Here is a 26,973-nt window from a genome sequence, read left to right as displayed (position 1 = left end):
TACTACGGCTCCAGGTTCTCTACTGGAAGCATGTGGTCATGGAAGGGGGTAGCCTCTACCTGACATTTGTGGACCTCAAATCCGCATTTGACATGGTGGACAGAAACCAACTCTGGAGTATATTAACAACAATGGGGATTCCACCCTATTTATGCCACCAACTTAAAAGACTCCATGAAGGAACCTATGCAAAGGTTCGTTATGGCAAATACGGCCAGCTGACAAGAGATTTTCCTATTGAGAAGGGAGTTAGGCAGGGATGCGTACTGGCCCCTACGCTATTTTCCCTTTTTTTAAATGGCCTTGTCGATGACCTAATTAGTGTACATAACATTGACGCCCCTAACTTAGCTGGTGGTAAATTTCCTGCACTTATGTTTGCGGATGACACCCTGCTGCTCTCAAAAACATCTATGGGGATGCAGCGGGTGTTAGACCAATTCACCAAATTCTGTAGGAACAGGAATCTGGTGATTAACATAGATAAAACAAAAGTACATGGTGTTTAATGCCAGTGCAACCAATTGTCCTCGCCCGTCAATGGATGGACGAGCCCTGGAAAGGGTAAATAATTTCACTTATTTAGGCCTGACCTTAAATGATAAAATGAGTTGGGAAACTCAAATGACAAAGGCTAATATAACCCTTTCTCAGTCTACGGGGGGATCCTTAAAGTCCAGAAATCTTGTGTCCATAAAGTAGTCAGCGTACCGCTGGAAATATATAAGGTTCAAACCAGATCATCCACCCTTTACGGGGCGGAACTCTGGGGCTATTGTCCAGCGAACGAGATTAGCATAACAGAGAATACATTTATTAGACAGCTGCTCTCCTTACCAACAAACACTCCTCTAGTTCCACTAAGGTTGGACATAAATTTGAGGCCCATCACAGAAGCAATTGCCTCACGCCCGCTCCTCTATTGGCGTAGATTGTGGAGTGTCCCGGAGCTTGAGTGCTATAGAGAGGAACCGGGTGCAGGGAGGATAAAGTGGCCATCCTTTATAAGGGGGCAGGCGTCTAGGATCGGCATGGAGAATCTCTGGTCTAACCCGGAGGACACATGCAAATCCATCTCAAAGAGAACCCTGGCTGAGTCTATAAAGCATTACAATTTAGAAGAGGTCCTTCGATCAGCCAAGCCTTCTAGCCTCACTGACAGCTTCCTGGATTCCAAGAATGTCTACAGTTTTGAGAAGGAATTAGACACTATAGAACCTGTCTTAGCAAAAAAACTGTATTTACAGTTCAGATATGGTACACTACCCCTCCACTCTTACACCGATAAATGGAAAATGGGTTTAGTTCGTCCTTGTCCAGGTTGCAATGATCCAAATGAATCCTTAATCCATGTGATCATGTTTTGTCCTGCTTATTCTGTTAGCAGAAAAAAATGGATCATACAGCTATGTGTGAACCTAGGAGTCAGGAACTATATAGAGTATTTTAGAATTTTAAAAACTGATACTAATGCACTAATAGTTACTGCTATTGCTAAATTTTTGTTTTCGATGTGGTTAATTAGACGGAGACTGATTCGGTAGTAGTAACCTACTTTAATGTAGGTAGACAGTTCTGTCTCAGTAATAACTAGCCTTCCACCGTGTTTTAAACTTTTATTCCATGTATTTTATTGTCTTAGTGTTTTTATCGTCACCTTATAAATCACACGCTAACTGATTTATTGCAAATATCTAAAATGAGATGTAACTGTGTATTAGTCTATTCTTGTAAATGTATTTTTCTATTTTTGATGTACTTTTATGGTTCATAAACAAACCGAAATAAAGTTAAAATGATGATGATGATTAGCTGCTATCAAATGCACCATTTAATTGGTAAACTCATGTAAATGAACATATGTAAACTTATTTTATCTGTATGGTCATATCCATTGAAATGAAAGCCATTCTGTAATACTGGATTATGAATTCCATTTATATAAACTATACCTAACAGAAAAGCAGATTGACTATTTTCAAATTAATTTGGACTAAATAGGAAATAAAATTCAATTTCTACTCTAACTAGGTACTGAAAGTGTGTACGAAAATATTCCCTTTCAACTGTTGGTACCTCCATTTTTTCTATTTCCTTTTTGGTCTCTCCATTCTAATAAGATGTTGCCTTCACAAGACTCTTTCCAATGATTTTCTCCCTTAAATTCCAACTTTGTACCAAAATGTCTGACTATGAGTATTTGTATCCCACAATTATCCATGAGACTTGGGTGCATGGCCAGGTGCTGCAAGATGGCGGTCCTTCTTTAGATAGGCTCCGATAGGGAGACCAGCCATCCAAATACACCGCCTCCATCTGTATCTCTCAAGGTCTAATTCGATGGGCCCTGTGACCGGGAGGGGCAGCATCATCGATTGCACTGCGAATCGTGGAGACTGGTGCCCCATATCCTCAGCCCCAGCATGTAGCCCACACATGGCCCACAGGACCTGCAGTGTGGCCTGGGACTGGGTCGGATCACCTCTGGGCTGTCACAGGACCGGCAAAGCAGCGTGGCGGCTGGGGGCCAGACTGGTTTGACCCCGGTGTGGAGGTGTGTGTCACTGGAGGCCCAGAGATGGCCGCGGCAACTCCAGCAGCATGAGCCAGGGCCGCAGAAGAAGAGTCTGGGCGACATAAGGCAAATGAAGAGGCGATATGACAGATGTGGTGAGTGGGGGTGTGGTCATGCGGCCTATGCAACAACCCCTTCTGGGAGACCCCTCTTCCGCCCCCCCCCCCTTTTTCAAGGAGAGGCCCTGGCTATTTAGGACCGTCCTAGAACTTGGAGACTATGGATTGGACCAGGGGTCATCCCCTCTTTTCCCCCTTCTTCCTCCTCCTGGTTATTTTTGGTGGTTCCATGCCAGGGAAACTCCAAGTTTCAAGAGTACCCAAAGAAGACCAAGGGTTTGGATCAGTACATAAGAAAGTTTGGAAGCCACTGACCCAGATGAGCTGAGCAAGATGACCAATGAATAGATGAAGCAACAATGCTTACTATTGAGGAATCTAACAACTGACAACTTGAACTGAGAAATATAACTGCCATCACACACTGTGTAATGATGTACTAAAACAAGTAAGTGTGGCCCGTGGTACTGCAATTTCCTGTATGTGGCTAATCTAGGTTTGATGGTTGATTACATATACTGCAGCTGTTGTGCCAGCAAATTCAGAGCCCACATATTGTTACTGAATTAAGAACCACATTCTCAATAAACAATGAGAATTTCTTACAGCTACCTAATGATAAGGGAACATCTATGGAGTTTGTGTCTATTTGTTCAAGGTAATGGAAATGGAAATAATGTAATGATAGTATATCCATTGAGATTTCCTCCCTGCTAGCTCATAGGTTGTGTGCGTTATGACTGTCATACTTAGGATGCCATTTGCACTCAGAGCTTTTTACCAAGATGTGGGTAAACCAAGTAGCACATCTGTGCCCAACTACTTGAGAGTTGGACCTAAAGGGTCTTGCAGCATTCCAATAGTCAGAGATCCAAATAAATAATGTATGACAGTGAAAATAAAGTTGAAGGATCATCATCGGAATCAGAATGATTAGAAGTCTCCAAATAAGATAGTAAAGTGTTCGAATTGGTTTTTGGGCAGGGTTTACAAAGAACCTTATCCGAGGCAGAGTTTTATATTGCTGGTTTACAGGACGAATTATACAGAATGAATAGTAAATGGTAAGACCAGGTAAGCATTTCATTTACAATAATTAGTCCAGGGCTATAAACTAGATCTAAAGTGTTGTCAGCCTTCTTGTGATTTCCTGGACGTTCTGCTTGAAGCTAAAAGTCTTCAAAATATTAAGGGTGTTCATGATAGATGTAAAAGCATATGTATAAACTTCCCCAAAACAATGATTTGGCTAGATGAAAGCGAAAGATAGATTATTATAATAGCCAAATGAGTGCAATTGTTACATCATATTGTTAGTCCAAATGGGAATACTACACATGGATGGAAGGCAGAAAATATTCTGGTTAAGGAAAATCCAAAGGAATGGGACTGTTAGAAATACCCTCTCTAATTAACAATCCACCTTCAGAAGTAGCTTGGTAACTGTTGTTAATTAAAAAGTTTAAAACGCACAGCAGGAGCCAAGGAGAGGATGATATCATATGAGTCTATCAATCATGTTCTCCTTTGTGGACAAGATGTGGAGCTCATGAATCAAGTCAAGTGTCATAACAGCAAGTTGTTCCCCTATAAGGGAATTGATTTCTGTAATACTAATCAAAGTTAAAAGAGAACAAAAGTGGCCACATAGGCTTTGATAGGATAGAGCACTTATCAACTGAGCGGTAGACACAATGGAGGTTTCCGCTGACTAGTGTAATTTGTTTTCAAATGTGGATCATTTCATGATTATCCTTCACTAATATGTCCCTATTGCAGTAGCCTAAATAAGGCAATGTCCGATGTGGCAAAACAGAAAGAGGCGTCTTTGCCCAACACCAGGACCTTGCTCAAAAAGGGTAAAGGATTGACTTTGGTATAAATCTAGCATTCTCCCTGTCCATGTCTGTTGTCCAAAGGCTCTCTTGGGAGCATTTTAGGGCAAGGAGGAAAGAAAACCGTGGTCGGGTGATTTCCTCAACATCAGAGCCTCACTCACTAAGGAGGACTAGAAATGGCGTAAGAAATGGAGAAGTATTAGTTGTGGCGAGAGACGAGTGCTACAAAGGGGGAAACAATACCGAAAATTTAATAATATGAGCCTAACTATATATCAAGCAAACATCACAAAGGGAAAAAAAGCAATCAGCTAAACCTGATTTAAAGCTAAAAAGCATTTATAATTGTAATAATACTTTCATCTTAAACTGAAAGAATAAATAAACAAAGGATTTCAAAAAACAAGGAACCAAATATAGTGGATAAGTTGAATGTACTGCTGCAATCAGTTGTAGGTAGCTCTCATTAGTCAATGTCAATGTCAATAAGCTTTATTCGGTTTGCAGCAGCAACCATATAAGCACATATAAAAACAAAATAGTAACGGCCATAATAACATTCTCAGGATAATCAATACTTAACGAGAACGGATATATGGACAAGATAAACATTATACATTTGTGCAAATATGCAAATATGTGTCCGATACTGTGCAAATGCATACTTTTCATAAAATTCCAACAGAAATTATACAGTATGTACAAGTTACGCAATAAAGTGATAAGTGCTTAGTGTACCCTAGGTTTTTCCTAGTGCAGAGATTCCACATTAAGGTAACTTCTGTACTTATCTTCCTAATATACAAACTTCGCAAAAGTGACAAGTGCAGGCATTGTACAATATGTGCAAACTACGCTATAAAGTGTCGCATGCCAACAGTATTCCTTCTTGTGCAATATGCAAAAGTGCAACGTGCCCTAATTTCCAACAGTACTATACACAATTTTAAATGTGATGGATTTTCTGATAGCAATGCATTTTAGAATATAAGATGCCACATAATAGCAAACATCTGGGCTTTCCAAGGCAGATACCATCCTCATAGAATTTTTTGTGGATCGAACAGTGTATTTTAAAAACAAATGTTTCAGATAAAATGTCCTAATAAAAAGATACAATTTACAAAACAATAAGAAATGGCAGCAACTTTGTTTAGACATATTGTCACATGGGCATGCAGAATTGGAACTTTTTTTCATGATCGGGAAGGCCACGAGATGGTGAACAATCCCTAACCTCAGGCGTGTCAGGACAAACAGATGGGAGGTTTTTGTCACGTTGGTCAAGTATGCCTGAAAACCAACTTTAAGGTCTGATTGTTGGTAGTATACAAGGGTCGGTTGTTCAACAATACGTCTCCCTCGTGCCTCCTTTTTGTGGGCCAAAAAGGTGGCTTTAAGCTCTTTTTTTTGGAATTAAAGCTACATGAACCGGATCTGTATTGATATTACATTTAAGCAAAAGATTGTACCAGTAATGGATACAATTTAACCAGGGGATACGCATACAATGATCCAGCTTTAAACAGTCTTTAATAATATGTTGAGTGAGTAGAGTTTCCTCTTTCAACCAAATGGAGCACCATAATAAAAAAGGTCGTAAGGCAGCTAAATATGAAATGTAATTATGACCCACATCCTGGTGGATCACTTCTACAGAGGCCGATGGTGGGACACTCAATAAACGTTTAAGAAAGCTATTTTCATCTATCTGTAGTGTCTTTTCTAAGTGATGGCCCCAGATTCCTGTGCCATAAAGTGCAGATGATACGCACCTGGTGTTATAAATGGCCACCATATCTTTAATTCTTCGGGCTCCCACTTTTGATGAAAATCTAAATATACTATTTGTACTCCTACTCATTTTGTGTCGAATGTTATCATATTCACCTGTCCATTTCCCATTTCCTGCAAATGTTATTCCAAAATAGAATTATGTTTTGACCGAGTGCATTTTTGTTTTCTCAAGAAAAAAAGCCTTATTAGATGTATGTGTTGTTTTCCCACATGTCATTACAACAGTCTTAGATTGGTTTATTAAAAGTTTTCTGCCATGAATAAATAATATAAAATTATTAATAAGACGTTGGAGGCCATTTGGGGTACGGGACAATAAAACCGCATCATCTGCGTATAATAAAATTGGAACAGGCTGTCCTTCTATCAGAGGGGTATCCGCGGGTATCCGTCTTAGTACTGCATCAACTTGGTTGATAAATAAAGAAAACAAAAGTGGGTCCAGGACGCAGCCCTGTCGGATGCCCCGTTCGACATTAAAAAGGGGGGTACATTCCCCAGCAGATCCGTAGCGCACGCTACTGGAAAGTCTCTCATAGACCCTTGCCAAAAAATAAACAATTTCTTTTGGAGCACCTGTGTCCAACAACGTGTTCCATAATATGGAGTGGTCCACGAGGTCAAAGGCGCTACTTAAATCTGCAAAGCATAAAAACAAATTACCCCCTTTCACCAATGTGTATTTATTTATAAGAAGATCAAGGTTAACGCACTGTTCTAAGGTGCCCATGCCCTTCCTAAATCCATATTGTGCCGGTGAGAGGATTTTGTTGTCTAAGGCCCATAATTAGAGCCTCTTCAGCAAAATCCTACTCATAACTTTGATGGACGAGCCCAGCAACGATATGAGTCAATAATTGCAGGCATCTGATTTTGAGCCTTTCTTAAAAAGGGGAATAAGCAATGACTGTCCCCAGGATGGTGGAAAATGGCCTTCTACAGCGGCGTTAAAAATCCTAACTAGGATCGGGGCCCACAAATGCATTTCACTCTTATATAAATCAATAGGTACCCCATCTGGCCCAGGTGCTTTGCCCCCTTTGCTATCCGCTAGACCTTCGTGCACTTCACCAATGTTAATCGATAGAGGTAAGGTGGGCCAGGTGGAGTCAGGGGGCAGGTTAATATCAATTTTATCATGGTTAAAAACGATTGTAAAATGTTCGATCCATGCATGACAATTTAAATGTGAAGTAAGTTCTGGCTGCAATCATCCTTTAGAAAGGGGCCATTTATTGTCTCCCAGAACAGTTTGCTATTGTTGGTGGCTGCTGCTAAATTAAGTTTGTCCCAGGCTTCGCCTTGCAGTTCTTTCTTTCTTGCCTCAATATTTTGCTTGTAATTAAAACGTAATTCCTGTATATGTGCTTTATTCTGTGATTTAGTTCCTAATGCTAGCTTCAGGCTATGTAGGGCCTGGGTCAATTCTTATTAAACCATCCTACATATGCTTTTTTCTTTACATTTTGTTTCTTCATGAATATCCCTTCTATAGATTTATTTATCCTGAGAAAGCTAGGAATCAGGAGCGCTGGATTTACCTCATCGCTAAAGCAGTAATCTATTTCTCCTCTACATTTGGAAATTACGTCCCCTTGGATTTTTTGTGGTTCCACTCCTGCCCATTTTATCCTCATCCTGTTAGTTCTTATGGGAGTGATGCCAGTGATACAATTTATTTTAGTTAGGTGTCTATCCCCCCAACACAACAGCGATAGGGAAATACTATTGTGGTAACTGACTACCTGTTCTGTTATCCATAAATTGGCATAAATATTGTTACTTGAAATTAAAACATGGTCGACAGTGGTAGCAGCATTTCTGCCAGTAAAAGTTGGGCATATAATATTATCCCTAGTCATGGTACAACTCAAAAGTTCAAGATCGAACTTAGCTATCAGAGAGTTTAGGGCTGTACCATACTCGCCGTGGGGAAAGTGCAAGTAGTTGACATTATCCTCTTCACTATGACCCTTCATAAAACCACATATATTAGTGGATGCCAGCAAACATGCTTGGATATTAAAATCACCAACCCATAGGATGATGGCCTGTCTATTTGAGTGCCCTCTCATTTTCTTTTTCCAGGTTGTAAATTATACTACCCCTGTTATTACTAATGATGTTATTGTAGTAATTAACTAGAAGCAGGTCCTTCCCTTTGTGAAATCGAAGCCTCATTAACTGGCAGTAGGGGCCTATTGATATACACCCTCCAATTTTACATTCCGCTAGTTTATTTGAAACAAGAATCAAAAGACCACCCTTTGCCCTACCCGATGTGGAACCAATAGCACTTATCCAGTTTGAAGTATATCCCTCTATAAAAACCGGATATCTGTACCATGTCTCCTGCAAGCAAATAATATCGTAATTGGAAGAAATGAAATCTTTCCAGAATGGTGTGTCCAGTTTCCTTTCAAGCCCTGCTATGTTCCACGTCATGATAGTTTATCCTTCATTACCGTTGACTATAGCGGGCTTATTTGTTGAGGATGCAATGCTCGGGCTCTCTTCAGATGTAAATTCTGACCATACATCGCTAACTAATATCTGTGTTTCTGGTTGGCCTCCTGCAGGTATATATTGTGTTTCACTAGCTAAGTAAGTAGTGGACAACAAACTAGTATCTTGTACTATTCTATGTTCTTTAGTCTCCATGCTCTTTATTAGTGTAGGATTCTGCGTTGTTCCTACTTTTGGTGTAAGTTAATCGTTATCTTTCATTGAGCTTAGTACCTGATATCTATTATATAAGGGAATTTTCGTACTGGGGGCTGTGGTACTAGTGGTGGTGCTTGTTTGGAGGGATAGAAATTATGAATTGATCTGCCTTGGTTATCACACATCATTAAGTGTCTATTGAAGTACCCTAGTGGCAGGAGGGTCGTATTATAATCCAGTTGGGACGGTGGAGGAGCATTTGCAAGAGTACTCTGTGCCCAACCTGGGGTTTTAAAGTTAATGATGATACAGTCTCCTGAAAACTTTTTCTTAAGCGGGCCAATCCATCCCACCCGTTGTGTCAACATTATCTGATTTGCCCCCATCATCGGGAAGCCACAATTATTTGACAGCCAGTGTAGGGTTTTATTTTAAGTGCAGCATGATTTTCCCCCTGGTCTTTTCCTAGTTTAGGTACATTTACTAGGACTGCCACATACGCCCCACATTCAGGTGGCAGGTCAATAGATAAAGGTACTTTATTTACTTTAGAGGGCATAAGGTCTGGATTACCTACTCTAATAGTCTCTAAATCAGGGGCATTACTGCCTCTTGCAGTTGGTTTTTCACTTTGGTCCATGCCCTTATTGAGTATAGTAGTATGTATGACTCTATTCTGTGTGTAAATTCCCTTAAGTACTTCACCATGATTCGTATTGCCTATAGGTATACCCTCCATGTGGGGTTTAGTTGGATTAGGGGCTGGTAAATTATTGTCGCTATCAATTGCCACTATAGAACTCTCTTTGCTAGCGGTCCCGCTCGGGTTGCCCTTCTCAACCCTGGCATAGATTTTTTCAATACTTCCAGTTAATTTGTGAACTTCCCTGGCTATATTGTCAATCCTCTCATGGAGTGGTGTAAGTAATACAATTAGTTTATCAAAAATGGCTTCTAAGGATGTTACATTCAATACAGGATCTTGAACATGTTTTAATTGGGCATTTGCTGTTGCTGAACCCCCGTGTTGGATATTTCTTATCTTTTTTTGGTCTTATTGGTGCCCTGTCCAGTTGTTTTCTTTTTGTTTCCATTACCTTTAGGTGGCGGAGTGGGGGACACATTAAGTGAAGCAGCCAGTATAGATAAAGTAGGTGTATTGGAAATACGAGAGGGCTCATCAGTAATATCTTTCACACCCACACTACAACCATTTACATCCTGTCCGATAATAGGTGATTCAGAAATAGTTAATCTTTCTTTGTTAACCAAAATAGGGCCTTCATTAGACTTGTCCCCATGTGTGATACTAGACCCCATAGACAGGCGTCTCTCCATACGATTAATTTCCTCTGATAAAGCACTAACTGCGTTACTAAAAAAGTGTCTATGGTAGTGCATGTTTTATCCAACAGAGGTTTATTTGCCCGTCTCCTTGCCATTATAGAAATGTCAATAGTGTCAATAGTGTCTCCACCACCAGGGGAGATGCCTCCTATGAAGACTTCTACGCTTCCCAGTACAATTTTACATGTATAAATAGGAACAGGGACAGTACCTTTCCGCAGTTCTCTAATTACCAAAGTCGGTAATGTTGGAAACTTTAGAGGGGTGGCCCAGCCCGGCCTCTTCCAGCCCCTGATGGCCTAAGACGGTCCCACTCTTGTCCTGGGCTTCTCCCGGCACCGCCCGCGCACGTCCCGCGACGCGGGAGCACTGCCTTTCTTTTGAGCGCCACCGGGCGTAGAACTGGGCATGGGCGGTGTCCGGCCGCAGGGAGTCCTGGGAGCTGTAGTCTTCCCTCTCAGAGGCCGCGCAGTTGAAACAGGCAGCGGTGGCAGGGGAGACCAGCAGAAAATAACCCCGAAACCAAGCTCCAGGTCAGGTGAGTGCAGCAAGTGTCTGGGCAAATGTAGATATTAGGCAGACCCAGCGAAAAATACCCCACGCAGATTGCTTCCACGGAGCTCCCGCTCCACCGGAGCACTGCCCTTCTTTTGAGCGTCACCGGGCGCGGAAGTGGGCGTGGGCGGCGTCCGGCCGCAGGGAGTCCTGGGAGCTGTAGTCTCCCCCCTCAGCGGCCGCGCGGTTGAAACAGGCAGTGGCGGCAGGGGAGACCAGCAGCAAATAACCCCGAAACCAAGCACCAGGTCAGGTGAGTGCAGCAAGTGTCTGGGCAAATGTAGATATTAGGCAGACCCAGCAAAAAATGCCCCACGCAGATTACTTCCACGGAGCTCTCATTAGTCAAAAACAGCCATATCCCAACCACTAGGAAGAGGTGATGTTGGGAGCATTAATAGGTAAAAGGGCGATGGAGTATCATGCCATAGTAGTTTTCCATTCATGAGAAGCAAGTCCTAAATTATAATCCTAAAATTAGAATGGGATGGGGGAAAGCGAAGGAGAACCTGAAAGGATATTATTACAAAGAAATGCAAGTAAATATTAGTTCCTACGTGCAGAAATGTTATGCGGAGAATGAACATTTAGGGGAAATACTTGGTTTGATCAATGAGGGAAATATAAAATAAAAATGTATGAAAGAGATAAAACAAAATAATTTGTTGGCTGTATTTTATATGATAGGTTTTTTAAGGAGGTAAAGGAATGTTCTCACAATTTGCTTTTGGTCATAAAGCTCAGAGATTGACCTTAAGCATTTTACATTTCTCTATTTCTGATTATTTTTTTGCTTTGGCTAATGTGAAAATTTAGTATTATTCTGCTATTCCCGCTTTGTCTTCAGATATAAAATACCTACGGTTCTCTTAAGCACCGTGACAATAGATATACTTTACAAAAAAAACTCATAGTATTTTGAATATAGCAAACTCACCACAAAAGTCAAACATACGAAAAAAGTGAAATCTTTCAAGCATTTCTCTGTGCCACCTATTAAAACTGAAACTACATTACAATGTTTCATCATCAGAGCTTTCTCACTGAACATGAAATAAAGAGACTGCAGAATTATGGATTTTCAAAGTATCCGATTTTATGTCCGGCTCTTGATAGAAACAGTGAATGTTCTCGAGGGACTAATAAAATATCACAAAAGTTCTTTATGTGCTCCTATAACAGAATTTGCCATTTTCTAAACAAATCGGATCCCATCTCAATATTTCTTGCTGAATAACTAGCTAACCGTTTAGGATGTTGGAACAAATCTCTGTGATGTAAAGAAAATTAACGTTTTTAGCAAAACAGTCCAAAAATTGGAGAAAAAAAAGATTCAGATTGTTTTTAATTGTTGAAATGTGCAAGAAAAGGAATGGGGTTATCTTCATCATTGTTCGCAGAGCACACTGTAGAAGAATGCAGCTCCACGCCAAACGGCTGATTTATCGCACACCAGATTTTCAGATTTTCTCCTTGAGATAAAATTGAATATTAGACCATATTGTTTTAGATGCTCTTGAATGGAAATTGGAAGTTAGCTTCATACTGCCTGGTCCTGCCCAAACATAGCACAGTTCTGGGAAGAGGTCTTTGGGCCAGATGTACGACCTGTCAACTAGCGCCTCGCAAATTGCGACGGGTTTGCGACTCGCAATTTGCAAGGCGCTATTTGGCATGTACAACAGTGTGTTTAATACTGTTTGCGACTCCCAATGGGGTCGCAAATTGCAAGGCTCATGAATTTTAATGAGCCTCTCGTAATTTGAGAGCCCATTGGGAATGACAGGCCCTCCCAAGGATGGCGGACTGCTGGGCTCTACAGACCACCATGTCTGGGACTGCTTTTAAATGAAGCAGCTTTTCTTTTTTTTTTTAGATGCAGCCCGTTTTCCTTAAAGGAAAACGGGATGTATTTAAAAAAGAAAAAAATGAAACTTTTATTTTCATTTTGTAAGGGCAGGCAGTGGTCCATGGGACCACTGCCTGCCTTTAAAAAATAATATTGCATGCATTTGCAAAGGGGAAGGGGTCCCCTGGGGACCCCTTTCCATTTGCGAATGCATGACAAGTAGGTGGTAATTTGCAAGTGTTTTGCGACCGCAATTGCGGTTGCAAAACTTTGGTACATAGCTTTGCAGCCCCTAATAGGAAGGGAATGCCCCCTCCTGGTAGCGAGTCGCAAAACGGTATTTTGCGAGTTGCAATTCATTTGTGACTCGCAAAATACTGTTTGTACAAGGGTCCATGCTTTTTAGCATGCGCAAACGAGTCTAAGACCTGTTTGCGCACTCTAAAAAGCGTTGTATATATGGCCCCCAATGTTTTACCAATCAAAATTTACAAATCAGATTCCACAAGGTTCCAATTCAGCATTATTGGGATTCATACGACAGGTTAATGGTTTTTCGAGCCGTGGGACAAAGTAGACTTTCATTACCATGCAAGTTGCCAGATGAGTAATAATGCGGAAGTGTAAATCGTAAAACATACCTCAGTATTCAGAATGCGTGGGGAAAATTATCAGGCTCAGAGCAAAAGAAAGCCTATATGCATTAAGGTTAGAGAACAGTAAACAGTTAGAATTTTTTGGAGAGACTTTTTACAAAAAATGTTTCAAATCTTTCAGTTTTGACTCATGGAGCACCCAGAGATACTTTATATGTGCAAAGCATAGATTTACATAGGCAATCAATTGATTGAATTTTGTTGGTTTTTATATTTTAGTTTGGCTGTAATGTGCATGAACAAGAGTTCCTTGGCATAGTTGAGAAATTCAAGCTCTCACCTAAAGTAGCTATTTTCAAGGCAACTCTGTTACATAAGCTAAGGCTGCCCGACTATATGACAGGGTCACAGGTGCACAGTCATGGCCTTCTGCAGCTTTATTACTACTTCAACCTTTGAATAAGAGCCTATTTGTGCCTCCATAAATGCTCATGTACATACGGTTGAGGACAGAAAATTGCCTCAGAATGTGCAGCAATTGTATATAAAACGCTGCAGCCTATAGACGTGGGTAGAACTTAAATGCTGATCCATAGACAACAAACATCTTTGACTGAAATCCCATGCAGAGACTTTCTGACTGTGGCTCTCTGAATGAGGGTGGACTGGGGAAAGCGAGAAAGGCAGAGCTGCATGCCCATTTCCAATGGTATTCCATGACATTACATGGTTGATCCTTGGCATGCTAAAACTTGCAGTAGACATTATGGGGCATATATATCATGGTTTTGCGTTGCTCTTGCACCATGCAAGGGGTGCATGGGCGACACAAAACCTCGAATGACATTTTCTAAGCAAAGTATGACCACCTTCTGTGGCTTGGTAAATGTGGAGAAACACAAGGCAGCACAAGTCCCTGACTTGCGTTACTCTACCCCACGGAGGGAGAAACATCCTTTACCACGCAACTTTTACCACGCAGTGCTTTTACAACGCAGGTTTTACAACGTAAACCATTACAACGCATTGCACTGGGTGGCGGTCTAGGATAGGGAATAGTTTTAATTTACTATCCAACACCTTCCCTACTTATCCACGGGGACTGGAGTTGGAATAGTAAATTAAACTATTCACTATCCAGCACCCCCCAAAGCAATGCGTTGTAAAGGCTTGCGTTGTAAAACTTGCGTTGTAACAGCATGCGTGGTAAAAGCATGCGTTGTAACAACGTACATCCCACGGAGGAGTTCCGTTGGTGGAGCATGACTGTTCCCACATATACACCCATGGAGTTTGGCGCATTGACGGATTTAAAATGAGTGGAAGACCTGGGAATGTATCGAAAGGCTACACCTCCGCACGGAAGGAGTAACGGAAAAAATATGCTTATTTCTCCTGTTGTTTCCCATTTCTACTTGTGCTGAATTCTGCAGCACACATCTAGGATTTTTTTGTGACTGAAGATGCCCCTTCCTGCAAAAAAATAATCCTGTCTACAATACAGCTCCCCCCCCTTCACTATGGTACAAGAGTTCCTGCGTTGACCGCTCAGCCCTCCACAGGGCTTGGTCGCCCCACTCACTGCTGCCGCTCCTGCCTGCCTTTGCCGCCTCCTGCCTGCAGATTCCTTCGCTCGCTGCCCGCTGCTCTTGGGAATTTCCCGCTGCTCCTGGGAATTTCCCGCTGCTCCTGGGAATTTCCCGCTGCCCGCTGCTTCTTGGAATTTCCCGCCGCTGCCTCCCTGCGGCCCCGCCCCCCTGTGATTCCATTCGCCGCCCCGCTCCCGCCACCCAGCTGCTCCTCCCTCCCGGCACCTTACTTAAGGGGACCGTAGGGGACCACAGAGTGTGACCGCTCAGCCCTCCACAGGGCTTTATCGCCCCACTCACTGCTGCCGCTCCTGCCTGCCTTTGCCGCCTCCTGCCTGCAGATTCCTTCGCTCGCTGCCCGCTGCTCTTGGGAATTTCCCGCTGCTCCTGGGAATTTCCCGCTGCTCCTGGGAATTGCCCGCTGCCTCTTGGAATTTCCCGCCGCTGCCTCCCTGCGGCCCCGCCCCCCTGTGATTCCATTCGCCGCCCCGCTCCCGCCACCCAGCTGCTCCTCCCTCCCGGCTCCTTACTTATGACGCCCCCAGAGCGACCGCGCAGCGGACGCGTGCAGCGGGAGCGCCGATTGAGCGCCGAAGGTGCGCCAAAGGTAAGCCCGTCTGCGCCCGTCCGCGCCTGGCCCGCGCCCAGCGCCAGGACCCCTGGCCCTCCCCGCCGAGGCAAGACGACCCGACTGACCTACGACGCCGCCACTCTCAACGCACTCAATGCCGGCCGGACCCACGCCTGCTGCCGAGCCACCCCGAGACGCACCCACGGACCCTTCACCTGCTGCACCTGCAAGTTCACCTGCCTCCGAACCTGCCCCGCACCCGCCAAGACAAACACCAGCAGCAACCACCTCAAGTGCATCCTGATCAACACCCGCTCCGTCCACAGACACGCCGTGGAACTCTGGAACCTTCTCGACGCTACATCACCGGATGTCGCCTTCCTCACGGAAACCTGGATGAACGCCTCCTCTGCACCCGACATCGCTATCGCCATCCCGGACGGGTACAAGATCATCAGGAGGGACCGCATCAACCAGACCGGAGGTGGCATCGCCATCGTCCACAGGAACACCATCCGCATCACGACCGACGCCAACGACTCCTTCGCCGCAGCCGAACATCTCCACTTCCAGATTCACACCGACCCTAAGACGACCCTCAGAGGCACCCTCATCTACAGACCCCCGGGACAACGCACACAATTCAGCGAAGACATCACAGACTTCATCAGCCCGCACGCCCTCCCCTCCACCGACTACATCCTCCTCGGGGACCTCAACTTCCACCTGGAGAACAACGAGGACCACAACACCACCACCCTGCTGGAAAACCTTGCCAACCTCGGACTCAAGCAACTGGTCAACAACCCCACCCACTACGCCGGCCACACGCTTGATCCCGTCTTCTCTTCCAGCAAGTACATCACCTTCAGCCACACCACCGGACTCCACTGGACCGACCACAGCTGCGTCCACTTCAGCTTCAAAAGATCCACGACCCACCACCACCCGCAACAGGTACCTCACAGTAATTGGAGCAGGATCACCGCAGACCAGCTCACCACCTCCCTCAGCCAGAGCCCACCCGCCAACACAACGGACCCCAACGAAGCAGCCCCCAACTTCACACAGTGGCTGACCGCCTGCGCCGACGACCTCGCGCCACTAAAGAACCGTCCCAGCAGACCCAGAAGCAAGAAGGCATCCTGGTTCACCGACGACCTCAAGGACTCCAAGAAGACCTGCCGCACCCTCGAGAAAGCCTGGCTCCTCGACCGGACCACCGACAACATGACCGCCCTCAAACACGCTACCCGCAAGCACCACCAGCTCATCCGCACCACCAAGAAGAAATCCCTGAAGGAACGACTGGACAACAACGCCCACGACAGCAAAGAGCTCTTCACTATCGTCAAGGAGTTCTCCAACCCCAGCACCGGCACCAACGACATCACTCCGTCACAAGACCTCTGCGACTCCCTCGCCTCGTTCTTCCACCGCAAGATCGCCGACATCCACAACAGCTACGGCGCCCCACCCACGCACCCAACCGTCGAACCAACGCCCCCCACCGCCACCCTTCGCACCTGGACCACGGTGACCACCGAAGACACAGCCCGCACGATGAACACCATCCACTCCGGATCAGCGACCGACCCCTGCCCACACCACGTCTTCAACAAGGCTTTCTCCACCATCGCACCCCAACTCCGGAACATCATCAACGCCTCCTTCAACACCGCCACCTTCCCGGAGAGCTGGAAGCACGCCGAGATCAGCGCCCTCCTGAAGAAACCTACAGCGGACCCCACCGATCTCAAAAACTTCCGCCCCATCTCGCTCCTCCCTTTTCCTGATAAAGTCATCGAGAAGATCGTCAACAGACAGCTGACCGCCTTCATCGAGACTAACGGATCCCTCGACCCCTCGCAGTCCGGCTTCAGAGCCAACCACAGCACCGAGACCGCCCTCATCGCAGCCACCGACGACATCCGGACCCTGCTCGACAAGGGGGAAACAGTGGCCCTCATCCTCCTGGACCTCTCCGCTGCGTTCGACACGGTCTGCCACCGCACCCTAGTCCAGCGCCTCAGCAACATCGGTATCCAAGAGAAGGCACTGGAGTGGATCATCTCGTTCCTCGCCGGAAGAACACAAAGAGTCCGCCTCCCCCCGTTTCGCTCCGAGGTCACCGAAGTCATCTGCGGCGTCCCGCAAGGATCTTCACTCAGCCCCACCCTCTTCAACATCTACATGAAACCTCTCGCAGCCATCGCACGCCAGCACAACCTCAACATCATCTCTTACGCCGACGACACCCAGCTGATCCTCTCCCTCACCAAAGACCCCGACACCGCCAGAACCTGCCTACACGAAGGGATGAAAGACGTCGCCGAGTGGATGAAGGACAGCCGCCTGAAACTGCACTCGGACAAGACAGAAGTCCTCTTCCTGGGATCTTCGCCCTCCGCCTGGGACGACTCCTGGTGGCCCCCAGCCCTGGGCACCGCACCCAAGCCAACCGACCACGCACGCAATCTGGGCTTCATCCTGGACCCCTCCCTTTCAATGACCAGACAAGTTAACGCCGTCTCCTCGTCGTGCTTCAACACCCTGCGTATGCTTCGCAAGATCTTCCGCTGGATCCCGACCGAGACCAGGAAGACTGTCACCCAGGCACTCGTCACCAGCCGACTGGACTACGGAAACGCCCTCTACGCCGGAACCACAGCCAAGCTACAGAAAAGACTCCAGCGCATCCAGAACGCCTCCGCCCGACTCATCCTGGATGTCCCCCGACGCAGCCACATCTCCAGCCACCTGAGGAACCTGCACTGGCTCCCCATCGACAAGAGGATCACGTTCCGGCTCCTCACCCACGCACACAAGTCTCTCCACGACCTGGGCCCCAAGTACCTCAACGACCGCCTGACCTTCTACACGCCCACCCGCCAGCAACGGTCCACCAGCCTCGCCCTCGCAGCCGTACCACGCATCCGAAGAGCCACCGCCGGAGGAAGATCCTTCTCTTACCTGACTGCCAAGACTTGGAACTCCCTCCCCATCCACCTTCGGCTGACCCAGGACCATCTCGCCTTCAGGAAACAACTCAAGACCTGGCTGTTCGAGCAGTAGCATACCCCTCCCCCCAAGCGCCTTGAGACCCTCCCGGGTGAGTAGTGCCCTATACAAATGGCATGATTGATTGATTGATTGATTGTGTTAGCTTAGGCAGTAGTTTGTGCGCCAACCCAGGCAGAGAGCATGAATGCACAGTATAACGTTAATTAGGGCACATTCATGACCTCTCCCTTTCACGCTGTGCAGCAAGGTGGCTTGCTGTGCTGCATTGTGTGAATATTTGATAAATATGCCACTACGTCTTCACAGTGCACTAGCAAGCAGTGTATCTCATTTACAATGGATTTGTACTGCAACTGTTATATTTTGTCTAGTACTAAAGCTACATAAAACGTACTCAAATGAAAAAGAATATTGTATAACATTGGAGGGACTGGGCGGTCTGTGTTTCATGGGTATTATTTATTTAGACTACAACAAAGATAAAATAGATTTTAGAAAACCGTTATCTCCAGGTGTGTTAGTGAAAAGGACTATATTAAATGTTTCTGAGTTAGGTGTGCAGATGTACACATATCATAGAAAGCTTCCCTCATTGAGGAGGAAGTAACAGTTCACCTTTCCTTAAACCAGGACCACAAATGCAGTCAGTTTCGTCACCTTGGGACACCACAACTGTCAGGAGTCCTCATCTATAGCGAATGTGTGAATTTTAAAGTTAATGGTTCAATATTGTATGTCTCCCACACACACACCCCACTGGAATTAAAATGCAGAATTAGTCTACTCTGCTACTGCAGCCAAAGCCTCATACGATTTTTCTGGTCAAAATTTCAGCTGGAAAAATTTGGTGGAATGGAAAAATTTGGTGTAGTTCTCCTACACCCAGTAAAACTGGGTATGGAAAGTCCAACCCACTAGGAACCAGACAGAGTGGACTTCCATGACGTAATCCCACTCCACCTGGGTCAGAATCAGTCCATATGAAGAATACCTTTTGAGGGAGAATGGTATTAGAGGCTGTACCAAGTGTGACTGCAGGGGGTTGACTGGAATAAGCACAGGGAGCAACCATGGGTGAATATTGCCCCAGCACAAGGGTGAATTACCAAGAGACTGCTGTTGAGAAGCTATGGTACACGTAAATTAAAGAATGGATGGCATTGTATTTTTACTGTTAGATCATAACAGGAGAGGATTCTAGCCTAACATGTAGATTGTTTGGTATCTCTTTGGCCTGCATTGGGAGTGCATGCTGAAATATTGAAATAGAGGTGTGAGATTTAGCAGGATTCCTCTTCGTGTATGGTAAATATAGAACTCACCCCCTAATGATCTAAATACTCTCATCTTTGACCAAAGGAAAGGTTTCTTGCACAGAATCCCACTTCAAAACATGCCACACATTATTATAGCACAATTGGCAAAGACTCAGCCATCTGACTTACAAGGATGGGCACAGGGTGTGACTTCATATGTAGACAGCTGATCTGGACCAACACGTGGAAGTACAGTGACCACGTCACACTGAGCTCCATAGAGTTGGCTCCTTTATGCCAGTAAATATGTAAGAGAGAGAAACTAACGAACCCCCCTCAGCGTGCTTTGCTGTGCAAGAAAGTAGTGCCGCTCGTAGTCGTGAACCTTGCTTTTAACTCTGACTGGTGTTTCTTCTGTTTTAAAGCCCTCAACCTTGCAGCGACCAGGACTGTAGCTGAATCACAAGCTTACATCGTACCTGGAGCTGCTATTGGTTTGCCTGTAGTTTAATCTTCATCTGGGCGTTCACGGGGGTGCGGGACTACGAGACCCAGAGGTCTTTGCGCTGTGTCAACCTCGCGCACCTGGTGCCTCTTCCAGCCCCCTCCTCCTCCGACTTAAGGTACGCCCCTAACGCCACCGCAGGACGCGCGCGGGACAAAGCACGGGGCAAAGCACGGGGCAAAGCCCGGGCAAAGGGCGGGCCGTCTGTGGCCATCCGGGGCTGGCCAAGGCTGGGCTGGGCCACCTTATTAACGCCTTAGGCATTATACGAACCAGAAGTAAGGACTATTATTATCTAGAATATTTATTTGTCAAGTTGGCAAAGACTGTGCTAACTCTATTAATTTGGGAAGACATACGTGATTGATCTTTATGATTAATAGCCAGGCCTTTTGACTGTTGTAACTCTACTAAGGAACTATGAGTAGACGTAATAGTTTAGGTAGGCCGTCTCTGGTGGGGGGCTCTGTGAGGGGGACCCTTGATGCATTCATTACCAGGGCCGCTTCCGTATTGGAAAAAGAAAAAGTACTAACGGAGAAACGCCTGTCATTAGAACTAATGAACAAAAAACGCTCTTCCTTGGGGGCAATACAATCTGCGGTTTCTCCAAACAGACAGTATGTAGAAGATACCCCATCCCAAATCCATGACTCTCTAACTATGAATGAATTATCTGAGTCGCCGCTTCTGGAAATATCAATGCATGATACAAATAATACTGACTCATTAATAGATACTCTTTTAAATATATCACTTGACCCCGTAATAATTTCCCCCAAAAATGGGCTTATTGTAAAAGAGGCATCGGTTAAAACAACGGGCATAACAGTCCCACCGTCAAAAAAGAGGAAGCTGGCGAGGATATGTCAGGGTGACAAGGACAAAAAATTGGTGACGGTATCTGAAACCGAACCGGGTAGTACTTGGACAATTGCTTCTAAAAATACCCCAACACAACAGCCTTCATCTACATTTGTAAATGAGCTTCTTCCCAGTTTAGAAAAGTTGATTAAATAACTCATTTTCCCACTATTAGAAAGGGTTAAGAGGATGAGGGAACAATTAGGTTCTATCGAACAGGAGGTGTTAAAGAACTCGTCGCTGCTCAGTAAACAATGCCCCCCTTGTCCTAAAGTCCCCATAAAAGACAATCATGCAGGTAAAAAGTCACTACCCAAATCCCTCAAAAAAGTTCAAAGATCTTTCTTATCACAAAAGATGCTACCCCCTAAAGTAGCACCAAAACGAAGTATGAGTAATCAAAAGGGGGACATAACAGAATCAGGGGAATAAGCAGATTTCTCCCAAAATAAGAATAATGAGATTATTGCCTCACAAAATACACATAGACCAACCAACAGAAGAATATATTTACCACCAGAATCCTCTCCTTTTGTTGTCATTATGGCAGGAGTTCCTGTTCTTCCTGCGGGAGTAAAGGAAGATCATCGAGCCCTAAAAAATAAAGTAATATATTGGCTGTGTAATTATAGACCTTTGCCTGCCCATGTCAATGGAGAAATCCTAAATGTTAGACGTGTAAATTGGGTTGGATCTCAGCCCAAAGATAGAAAGGGAGACGCTATTATTATTAATTTCAAAGACCATCGAGCAGTGAGGCACATTGGCGACTGGTATGATGCGAGAGGTAGTGACAATATCTCTACACATTATCTTAGTCACTTTTACCCGCAGACCTCTGCCCCAAACCCCAAAGGTTTTTCCCTAGGAACCCAGATTTAAAACAGGCATGGCACAGAACATTATGGTATTAACCATTCAATTTTTAATCACCCACAAAGATTCCCTCTAAATCAAGGTTTCCACAACCTTAACACAGAACATCAGGGTTTTAATATTCCAACCTTTAACCATTTTTCGATGCTGTATGTGTCGTGTTTTGGCAGCTCCTGAGTTAGCGTTTAGCACAGCTACACGGTCTTTTCTGTTAACTTGACCAAAACGAACGGGGGCCATTTTGAATCCCTCTGACTTCCGTTTCCTATGAAACACGCTGCCTCGTGGTCAGTGTGCCCTTTCGTCCTTTCTCGATACCCATGGTCACTAGTCTGCTCGGCAACAGGCTATTTTTAGTACTGGTCAAGCGCACATGCGCATTACGCACCAATTGGTCACTCTTTAGGAATGTTCACACTAACTGACCAGTGCTGTTGAAACTCCTCCCACATGTTGGCTGTGTTCCAAAAATGACCTTATATGTACCTAAAATGTGTAACTTGTACCCGCCTATCTTTTTATTGCTATTAAACTGTATAAAAGGGGTCGCGCATCGATGTTCGGTGTGCTACTTCTTACATTACCGAAGGGTGCTGTAGGAATGTATCACCACCCCATGGGGTCTTAATAAACTTGTCTTTTACCTTTTCCAGTGTCCGTGCCAACTTCTATACTAAAGCGTTCGAGAGTTTAACAGAGTATGTAGGCCTGATTTGAACCCAACACCACAAATTGGCGACCACGAAGGGACTCATCGGCGACTCGGATGCCCGAAGGAGAGGTCGTGACGAAGGTCAGGAAACTCGCCATGGACGCGTACGCTGCCACTGAGTGACCCGAGTCTCGGCACCCACGGTGTGTTTTCCCGTCCTTCCGATCTGACCTTCCAGGTGGCGCCGGTCTTCGACTGAGATTCTGATCTTGGATTGTCGTGATGTGCCGTTTTGGCTGATTTGACCACAGAACTTGGCAGTTGGACTTTGGACGTTTGAAAGGAAAATTGGTAAGCTTTTGATTGGTGAGGTAGTCTACTGACACTTACTGTGGCTTTTTGAAACTTTGAATTTGAATTTGAATTTGTTAGCTAACGTTTTGAATCTTTGAATTTGAATTTGAATATGTGAAGTGCACCTCACATAGGCAGGCATGTAGGGATATTTCTCTGATTTATTTGATTTGAACGGTACACCGCGTTAGGTGTCATTTTTGTAGTATCGTGCTTTCATGGTACTTTTTGAAACATGCCTGTTTTTAGCACACTCCGTAGGATGTGCTGTTCTGAAAATGGTACCAATTATCGATTAAGTGAAAAACAGCCGGCTCCCCCAGAGGGGACTCCAAATCGTGAAATGTATGTCAAATTCGGTATTCCACCTATAATGTATAGTACATTATGGCATAAGTATACTAAAACTGATCATGAATTACAGTGGCCACTATATGGGTCGTTTGACCTTCGAAAGGTACAATATGTAGAGCAGTGTTTGTTTCAGCGAAGGTCTAGACAAGATATGTTTGATTGTGTGCGTATGTGGGAGAAAGAGGTGCGTGAACGAGCGAAGCGTGAGGAAGCCTTGGCGGAGAAAGTGCAGCGGAAGGCTACACATGACAAAGCTTTACAGCTACAGGAGAAGGAATTACAGGAAAAGAAAGAGAGGGAGAGACGAGAACGCAATTTACAGGTTAATGGTCAATTCCCTATCAGGCGTCCTCTCTATCCAGTCCTTACTAATGAAACGGATGATTTTTCATTACTAGATCGTTGTCCGCCCCCGTACGTCGCACCAACGGCTCCGAGCGAGGAATTAGACGAGGATAGTGATCGAACACAGCGTACCAGGTTACATGCGGAACGAGCTGCGGAATTACGTTCATTTGCACGAAAACTAAATATTAATACTGTTACTGTTTCTGACGTTACTGAACAAATGGAACAGTGGCCTGATAAGGAACGACTGTATTTTTTAGATCATTTTGGAGATGAAGTTGTTGAGCGGTATAGAAAATATTCTCTCGAGTTAGAACCAAAGGAGATATCCAAGGGTCGTGAGTATTTTCGTAAAGGTCTTTTTGTTCTTTCAGATGCGGACGACTTCTTCAAGCGTTTGATTGAACTGCGTAATGAGGCGACACGACTACGGGAGTTGGAAAAGTCGAAGAATTCGTCTACGTCCGGAGCGACGGGGATATCCAAAGAATGCCCTATTTTTGAAACAGATAAGATCGCTGCGATTAATGTTAGACCTATGCGAGAAGCTGCGCCTTTATATGTCCCTCATAAAGGGGATGGCACAGATGATGATAAAAGATCCAAAGACGCGAAAGGGTATTTTGTATATAATTGGGTTTATACGCCTTGGAATAGAGCAGATGTCATGGCGCTTAAGAACGCTTTACCTGATCCCCGTAAAAACCCTGCGGCTTTTTATGAAAATGTTGAAAGTGCAATTTCTTCATGTATCATGACGTTAGTTGATATTGATCTATTTTTCGGGTTGATATTGCCCCCTGATATGTGGAGAGTAATTCGTAGGTTTGATGACCTCACGACTCTCGGGCCACTTGGAAAGATCTTGTTCAGGCTGATTTAGATAGAGAACCAGCATGTAAGCCGTGTCAATTAATATTAGACCTTCCAGGGGCCATACTAACAAAACTAAAGACTCTTGCTCCCGCTAAAAAGATTGATTGGACTATATTAGCCTCTTGTAAGCAGAAAGCGGATGAATCAGTTTCCGATTTTTTCTCTCGCTTCGAAGGAAGCGTTCCATGATTACAGTGGTCAATTATTGACAGAAGATACTGGCAGGCATCTATTCGTTGATAAGTATGTAGCTAATCTCCTACCGGAGATTGCGAAACGATTAAAAGCGAGTGAAAGTTCATGGACCACAGCAACCCCTGCTTCTTTATTGACTATGGCTCAATATTATGAAAGACAGGAATTAGAGGCGAAAGAAAGTAGTGACAAGAAGGCGAAGGATTTGAAGACGAAGGTAATGTTAGCTCAGGTTCAGGCTACGAGAGGAAACAGTAGAGGAGGGCGAGGATCATACAGTAATGCTCCTCCCCCTCGTTCTGACATTTCTGTGAATCAATGTGCATACTGCAAACAGTTTGGGCATTGGATTGCAGACTGTCCGGTGTTTCGAGAGCAGCGTAATTTGAGGGGACGAGGAAGTGGGAGATCTAGGAATTATTATGGAGGGTCAAGAGGAGGTTATGGCACGAATGATCGTGGAGGATATGGAGCAAGGGGTCGTGGTCAGTCAGATTATAATACGTTTGATAATCGCAATCAATATCAGATAAATGAGGGTGGTCCTGCTGAACCACGGGATGAGCATTACGCATAGGATTGCGTAGGATGGGGTGTGGAATCGGTTGAGGTACCAGTTGATCAGAGGGGTCCATACATAGAAGCACATGTTCTGGGTTCTACTGATCAATTTCTGGTCGATACAGGAGCTACTCGTAGCGCTTTGTCCAAATACTTGGTTCCAAGGGCTCCCCTGTCTGGCGAGGTAATTACAGCAATAGGGTTCGATGGAACACCTACTTCTAGCCCATTGTCTCAACCAGTTGCATTTCATGTTGATAAATTTGCTGCCCCTTGTCCCTTTTTGTTGTCTCCAAATACACCAGATAATATTATTGGACTCGATATGTTAAAACACTTTCGAGCTACTATTCGCTGTGCCCCAGAAGGAGTGCGAGTTGTGTTGAATGAGAATTACCCAGACTTTGAGCGAGTGTGTTTTCTCCATGAATCTGAAGTATTGGCCTCCTTACCAAAAATGTTGTGGGCCACTTCTGACACGGATGTGGGGCAGATGTTAATCCCTCCAGTACGTATTACTGTAAAGGAGGGAGTGTCTCTACCACGTGTCCCACAGTATAAGATTTCCAGAGAAGGAGAACTTGCTTTGATGCACATTGTGAATGATTTGATTTTGGCAGGAGTAGTTGAGGAAGTCCCCTACAATGTTTGCAATAGCCCAATTTTACCGATCCTTAAAAGAGATACAGATGCTAAGGTTTACCGTTTCATTATTGATTTGAGGGAAATAAACAAGATAGTAGTGCCTCAGTACCCGGTGGTGTCTGACATCACCACGATGCTTACGTTGGTTCCATCGACGGCAACTACTTTTACAGTCATCGATTTGAAGAACGCCTTCTTTTCGATCCCTGTACATCCTGACAGTCGATATCTATTCGGCTTTACATTAAATAATAAATCGTACAGATTCTGTCGAGTTCCTCAAGGCTATACTGAAAGTCCTAGCATTTATAGTCAGGCATTAAAAAGACAGCTTGATTCCTTTGACTTACAAGAGGGAGTGGTTCTCATTCAATATGTAGACGATATCTTACTTGCTGCAGACACGCCAGAACAATGTGAGAAGAGTACCTTTTCCTTGCTTTCCTTCCTGGCTAAACATAATCATAAAGTTTCGAAGAAAAAGCTACAATATTGTAGACCAAAGGTGACCTACCTCGGTCATCTTTTGTCTAAGGAGGGCCGTGCATTGACACCAGATCGAATTCAAGCAATCCTAGATACTCCAGTCCCTCGCACTCAGAAGGATATTCGCGCCTTTATAGGTTTGACGTCTTTTTGTAGGCAATGGATATTGGGTTTTTCGCATATTGTTAAACCATTGTTAGCATTGTTGTCTAAAGATATACCGATTCCCATTGAATGGACGGATGAATGTCAGAACGCTTTTGAACAATTGAGACGAGCTCTTTGTTCTGCACCAGTGTTAGGTACACCTGATTACACGAAGATTTTTACATTATATGTACACGAGAAGGATGGGTGTGCATTGTCAGTGTTAGTGCAGACACACGGAGACAAACAGAGGCCTTGTGCATACTTCTCGGCGGTACTCGACCCTGTGGCTCGAGGGTTGCCTGGATGTTTTCGAGCAGTTGCAGCAACAGCAGTTGCGATACGACAAAGTGAGGGAATAGTTTTGTCACACAAATTGTTGGTGCTAGT

Source organism: Lissotriton helveticus, chromosome 8 (assembly GCF_964261635.1).
Source record: "Lissotriton helveticus chromosome 8, aLisHel1.1, whole genome shotgun sequence".
In the NCBI taxonomy this organism is placed as follows: Eukaryota; Metazoa; Chordata; class Amphibia; order Caudata; family Salamandridae; genus Lissotriton; species Lissotriton helveticus.
The sequence above is the reverse complement of the archived record's forward strand: the minus strand, read 5'-3'. Positions refer to the sequence as shown.